This window comes from Mandrillus leucophaeus, unplaced genomic scaffold (genome assembly GCF_000951045.1).
Source record: "Mandrillus leucophaeus isolate KB7577 unplaced genomic scaffold, Mleu.le_1.0 Scaffold1575, whole genome shotgun sequence".
NCBI lineage: Eukaryota > Metazoa > Chordata > Mammalia > Primates > Cercopithecidae > Mandrillus > Mandrillus leucophaeus.
This window is the reverse complement of record NW_012101560.1, coordinates 87489-93889: the sequence shown is the minus strand read 5'-3', so window position 1 is coordinate 93889 and position 6401 is coordinate 87489. Positions and strand designations below refer to the sequence as shown.

At 44.1% G+C, this 6401-nt stretch overlaps 1 long non-coding RNA gene across 1 annotated transcript; it reads right to left on the bottom strand.

Moving 5' to 3' along the window:
- Nucleotides 1-900: 900 nt before the first annotated feature.
- On the bottom strand, nt 901-3424 carry LOC105536268. The gene is made up of 2 exons (XR_001005568.1): nt 2872-3424; nt 901-1057 (listed from the first exon to the last, which is right to left on the bottom strand). It is a non-coding gene; the product is annotated as an uncharacterized LOC105536268 (long non-coding RNA).
- Nucleotides 3425-6401: the final 2977 nt, after the last annotated feature.

The window sequence follows — 6401 nt, the reverse complement described above, 5'->3', positions numbered from 1 at the left end:
GCCAGGCGTGGTGGTGGGAGCCTGTAGTCCCAGCTACTCGGGAGGCTGAGGCAGGAGAATGGCGTGAACCCGGGAGGCGGAGCTTGCAGTGAGCCGAGATCGCACCACTGCACTCCAGCCTGGGTGACAGAGCAAGACTCCATCTCAAAAAAAGAAAAAAAAAAAAGAAAAAGAAAAGAAAAGAAAAAAAAATAAGTATATGGAACATAGCCAGAACAATAAACAACAACCTCTTAATAGTTTTTCTCAACGGAAAAAAAAGTGAGTTTGAAGAGAAGGGAATAAAGGGGAGACTTTCAGTTTATTATGTTTTTATTTTTTGAGGCAGGATCTCACTTTGTTGCCCCAATGGAAGCACAGTGGCATGATTACAGCTCACTGCAAAGTTGGCCTCCCAGGCTCAAACACTCCCTAGTAGCTGGGAATACAGGTATACATCACCACAACTGGCTAATTTTCATATATTTTATAGATAGAGGATTTTACCACGTTGCCCAGACTGGTCTTGAGCTTCTGGGCTCAAAAATTACACCTGCCTTGGGCTCCCAAAGTGCTGGGATTGAGCCACTGAGTCAGCCAAGGATTTTTGTTTTGTTTTGTTTTTGAGATGGAGTCACATTCTGTTGCTCAGGCTAGAGTGCAGTGGCATGATCTCAGCTCACTGTAGCCTCTGCCTCCTGAGTTCAAGCGATTCTCCTGCCTCAGCCTCCTGGATAGCTGTGACTACAGGCATTCGCCACCATGCCCAGCTAATTTTTGTATTTTTTTTTAGTAGAGACGGGGTTTCACCATGTTGGCCAGGCTGGTCTCAAATTCCTGGTCTCACAATCCTCCCGTCTGCGCCTCACAAAGTGCTGGAATTACAGACATGAGCCACCGCTCCCAGCCACCAACCAAGACTTTTACTTTATAAAGATATTTATGATGTGTTCTTTTCTTTTTATAGTATGCATTTCATTTATAATTGCAGATACAAAAAAAAAAAGGCGATTGTTACTGTCTGGCATCAAGGCAGTAGTATTATCTTCATCAATATTTGCACTTCATGAGTAGAAACCTGTAAGGGAAAGCCCAGAAAAACTGTAAGGCAAATAAATTATGCTTGCAAAAAGTGAGAGGATTATCTTTTTATAATAACCAATATTCCAGGTGAGAGCTGGTCATGATCTACCACTGCTCCATCTCACTCGATAACTCTCACACCTGCCAGGGTAAGAAGGAACAGAGAGAAGGAAAAATGCCAGTGAGTTTTCTTTCCCACTAAGCACCTATTTGGCAAATTTCCTATCATGAAGTAGAAGATGGACTAAGAATAAAACCTGTGCCCTTGCAGATGCTAGTAGAGATGCACAAAATAGAAAAGGAGGTAAGCCCACACACTGTGAAGGCAGAGATCCAAGTGTTCACATTAAGAAAGTAGTATCAGAGTTCAAAATATGGGAAAGATATTTTGAATAATGTCAATGAGGCCAAGCACAACATGCCCAGCTTCATAATCAATCCCAGCAGCATTAGACTGAGGAGATCTACAGGTAACTATGCTTCTTCAACAAATTCCACTGCAGAGGAAGAGCGTGGAGTCTGACAACATGACACAGATGTCACCAGTGTACAGTGACTTAGGTAGTGGGAGTGGAATCCCTACATATTCTCTGAATTGCTGTTACACAGTGAGTTCCCAGGAAACAAATGGAATAGAAAAGGCAATACAAAAGATATAACTATAAATGGGGTGAGCATAGCAGGCTCACAATCACAAATCTAAGCAGGAGACTCAAATCACAAGGAGGACTGAGATCTGTGAACAGCAGCTGTGGTGGCATCAGGTTCAACATTCTGAGACCACCACTGTGGGCAGTGTCTTTGCAGGCACACTCAGCAGTAGTGTATCTGAACACAGATCCCAAGGCTCTTCATTAATTATTAAGATGACAGATGATGGACAACTTCATGTTACAACATCCCCACTAACGTTATGGACAAGTGAATTCAGAAACCCCCACCTAAATACACAGTAAAGAGTAGGATGAGAATACTGCAGGATAGGGTAGGAATGGGGGCACTTGACCCCATAGCGTCTATTTAAAATAAGAGAATGGCCCTAGTGTTGTGCTGTGGTCTTCCTATATATAATTCCTTATTTTTCCAATTTCATAAATGCCATACAGTTTTTCTTCCTTTCTTTACAAATGTGCTGATGAACCCATGTGTAATTAATCCTGAAGGGGTTAATTCTTCATAAAGTACAGTAACATAATTCAATTGCTATGATGAGGTTTTTCGGGTTTTTTTTAGAGTGTTCCATACTCATGAATCACAAATGAAAATTATAAGAACATATAATAAGAACAAGGTATTATTTTCACACAGAGTAATACCCAAGTTTGTACAGATTAGATGCATCACGAAAGCTGGTATCATCTGGGAATCAAAGGAACCGTCCTGAGGACATAAGGAACTTAGGGCTGTCGATTATTAAGAGGTTACCTGAAAGCAGAAGTTCTGGGTTTTCATCTAGACAGAAAAATTTAACGGATAAGCCCCAGCATATTAAGGAATATTTCTAACAGCTGTGGGTGATTAATTTCCATCCAAAGCAGTAAAACAAGATAGACTTCAAATGCTGCCCAAGTGCTCCGCACCTTGAAAGTCATTCCCACAAAGCTGGAGCACCACCTATTCCTGAGGGATCAGGTCACCAACTGTGTTTTGAGACACTTGTCAGTTAGGACTCAGTTGAGAGGAGGGTGGTGATTTCAAGTGTGAAATATCTAAACCATCATCTTTGGGTAGATTCTTACAGCTGGGAATTGTGGTTTTCTCCTCTGCTGTTAGCAAGTCCTGGGTAACCCAATAAATATCCTCTCTCACGCGTCAACTTCTATATCACAAGAAAGGTGCCGTAGAGCGTGACATTTTCACGAAGGAGCCACAGTCCGAATCACCTGCTGAAAGCTCTGAAGTTGTGCACGGGCGGGCCACCCAGCAGGTGGATGTCTCGGTTCCCATAGAGTTTAGCACAGCAGGCAGCTCCCTGGACTGGAAGAGGCGCGATGCTCTGGAAAGACCCCCGGATATGGATGGGAGAGGACACCGAGATGTACAGAGGGCTGTGCGGTGAGGACCAGACCCCTCCGATTTGAGTAAAGGAAGTGCACTTCGCAGCGTCACACCGTCCTCACCGCCCAGCCCAGACCTGCCCCTCAAGTCCTCCTCCAGACTCCCTTGGTCGAGAGCGTGACACAGAATCAGCGGCTGGCATCACTTAGGAAGGGTCGAAGTCCACACTGCCCTGTCCCTCCCTCCAAGGCTGTGCACCACCGGGGAGGACAGACAGCGCATGCTGAGATTGTAGCCCGCAGATTCGCGGCCAGTGGGCTGGAAACCGTTAAGAGACCATAAGTCCCAGCACGCCTGGCTAGGGACACGCCTGGCTAGGGACACGCCTCTCTATCGTTCCCTCTGATACTACACACCACCCCCAAACCCAGCGCGTCCGGGAGCCCCATGAGCAATGGGCTGGAAATAGTTAAAGGACTATGACTCCCAGGATGCCTTGCGAGGTACCCACAGTCTGGACCCTTCCTCTAGCACAGCCCACCGTCCCCAAACCGGGCACATGCTGGGATTGTAGCAGGAGGAGCGGCAGACAAAACTCCTCAGACACCGGATTAAAGAAGGAAGAGGTTTTTTATTCAGCCGGGAGCGTCGGCAGACTTGCATCTTAAGAGCCGAGCTCCCTGAAGAAGAAATACATGGCCTTTTTAAAGGCTTACAACTTTAAGAGATTCATGTAAAAGGGTCATGATAAATCAAGCAATCCTGGAAAACGTGATGGGGGAGCTACATGCATCAGCTAACAGAACAAAAAGTTTTACAGTGCTTTCTCATACAACGTCTGGAATTTACAGATAACACTAGTAGTTTTGGTCAGGGGTTAATATTATCATTATTATTTTAACCACCAGGTCCAGGAGGTGGTGCCAAGGTCATCTAGCTATTTATCTTACTTCTGTTTCTTTCCAACTTTTTGCTTTCTCCCTCTTCTCTTGTCTTATAAACTAGGGAAAAGGCAACACAGGAAAAAGCTGGGAAAGACAGCAGGAGAAGTGGTGGTCTCATTCTATATTTCCCCCCTTTGAGAATTTTCACTTTTTTAGTGGGAGTTCTCACTCTCATCTTCACTTTCTGAGTCTCTCTGTGAGATAGAGCGATAGTGATTCATATAATACGCATGTGCTGAAGTTTTCTGATGAACCAAAGTAGCAACAAAACTTTTTATCATTTGGAAAAGCAAGAGTAATACACAGGGGAGCATCAAGCAAGTTCCTATTACTAGCAATACACCTGCAATGAGGGTTTTAAATCCTCCTATAGCTGGAAACCATTTTCCAAATAAAGACCTAGGATCAAAGTCATGCCAAACCTGTACAGGCACATGTGCCAACTTTGTCATGTCCCTGACTATGTTTTCAACCACCTGTCCTTCAGCATCTATTTGTAGGCAGCTATTGGTTAAGTCAGATTTTCTACAGACTCCTCCTTTAGCTGCAAGTAGTCCAAGGCCAGTCTATTCTGATAGATAGCATTTCTCATTTGGGTTTCCTGCCGAGCTAAAACAGTCAAAGCTCTGCCAGTTTCATTAGTAATTATTTCTAAGATGGCCTGCAACTGTATGATCCGATTGAGCATGTAAATGGGGGTTCAGTATCCCCATGAGCTGTCTTGTGCCCATGTGGCAGGCCCATAATACTGTATGATCCCTTCAGGAGGCCACTCATTATCTTTCCAGTTTCCTATAACTATGCCACTCTTTTCTTGGGAGGCATAGACAGGGAAACCTAGGAGCTCACCCATTTTTACAGGTAATAAGAAAAAGGACGGTTTAATAGTGCCAATAACACAACTACCTGTCCATTTATTAGGTAACCGAATGTAGGCTCTGCGCCCACATATCCAGTATAGTCCAGCAGGAGCCGTCCAGTCCTGATAAGATTCTGGATGAGCCCAGGCAGTTTTTAATTTAGAAAATTTACTAAATGAGTTCTTTTCAGTGTGATTTAGGCCCCACCAAGTAATTGCTTTTGTTGCGCTGTTGTACAACTTATGTCCTATACAATTAAGCTTTCCTACAGGGATGATGAAGTCTTTTCCTTCTCTAGCTATACAGTATTGTCCAATAATTGAGGTTTTTAGGACCCAGAAGTTGCTAGCTTGGGCCTTCTGAACTGGAATTATATCAGGAGCTGGATCAGTGGGCAGCAACTCTCAGGCTTCCCAAGGCCATCGGTCTCCGATAGTGGTTCCCCCGTATACATAACAAGAAGTAACATTAAGGGAATGAGCTACATTTTCTGCTAATTGGAGAAACAATTTTTTTGTCTTTTTCGGAAGTTCTGGTGCTGGCAGATTCAGCTCCTCATAAAAGGTTTGAAACACTGGTTTGGGAGAGCGCCTGTAGACCTCCCCTCAGACTAAAATGGCAACGTGGGGGTTTAACCTTGTCCCATCGATCCCCAGGGTTACACGTTCTCCCTTTTTCCAATGGGGGTCTAGGGGATTGGTGGTTATTAGTTCCAGTGGGTTACAGTGACCAGCAGCACAGGAGGGGTTGGCTTCCCCCTTCTCAAGATGAACCGGGTCCTTTTTGATCTTTTCCCAAGTAACCCAAATAATACATGGCCAAAAGGCACAATTTTCACAAACCCCTGACTCATGACAAACATACTTATTTTCTACTCTGTAGCTCCTTTTCCAGTTAAGAGAACCACATCCTCTTCCTAGCTTGTTACTATTAATGGCTGCACAAGCATCAAATCTTAAAGTTACTTGTTTGAGGATTTCTTTTTCTTCTGTTCTAGTTATTATTTTACTTGTATCACCTAGGAAAAGGCCAGTTCTTAATCTTATTTCAAAAACGGTGGTTGCAGGGGACTCAGATGGGTTAAAACACACATCAGGTTGGTCATTTCCCAGGCTACATACCTTTTACTGAGTGACATTATACAAACAAGTTTCTTTCAATGTTCCCATACGTTCATAATAACTACAGAACAGAAAGATTTTTTTAATTTGCTGTCCTACCTCAGTGACCTGATAAATACACTGGGAACAGTCATCAGTTTGAGTAAGGTCAATTGAAGTCCTTACTGTATAAGTCCAAAATTTAAGAAAAATGAATCCCACAATGAGATTCCTCATGCTTCGGCCATGCGTGGACCAGTCAGCTTCTGGGTATGACTGGAGCAGGGCTTGTTGTCTTCTTCAGGGTCACTCTGCAAGAGTTGTCCGGGCTTGGTCTTGCCCCCCAGGTTTCAGGCGCTGCAGGTTTTACACAGCTGTGGTGGATCCAGGCTGGGATTCCCTCTACCCTCACAGCGGTGGGAGTGGTCAAGATAACA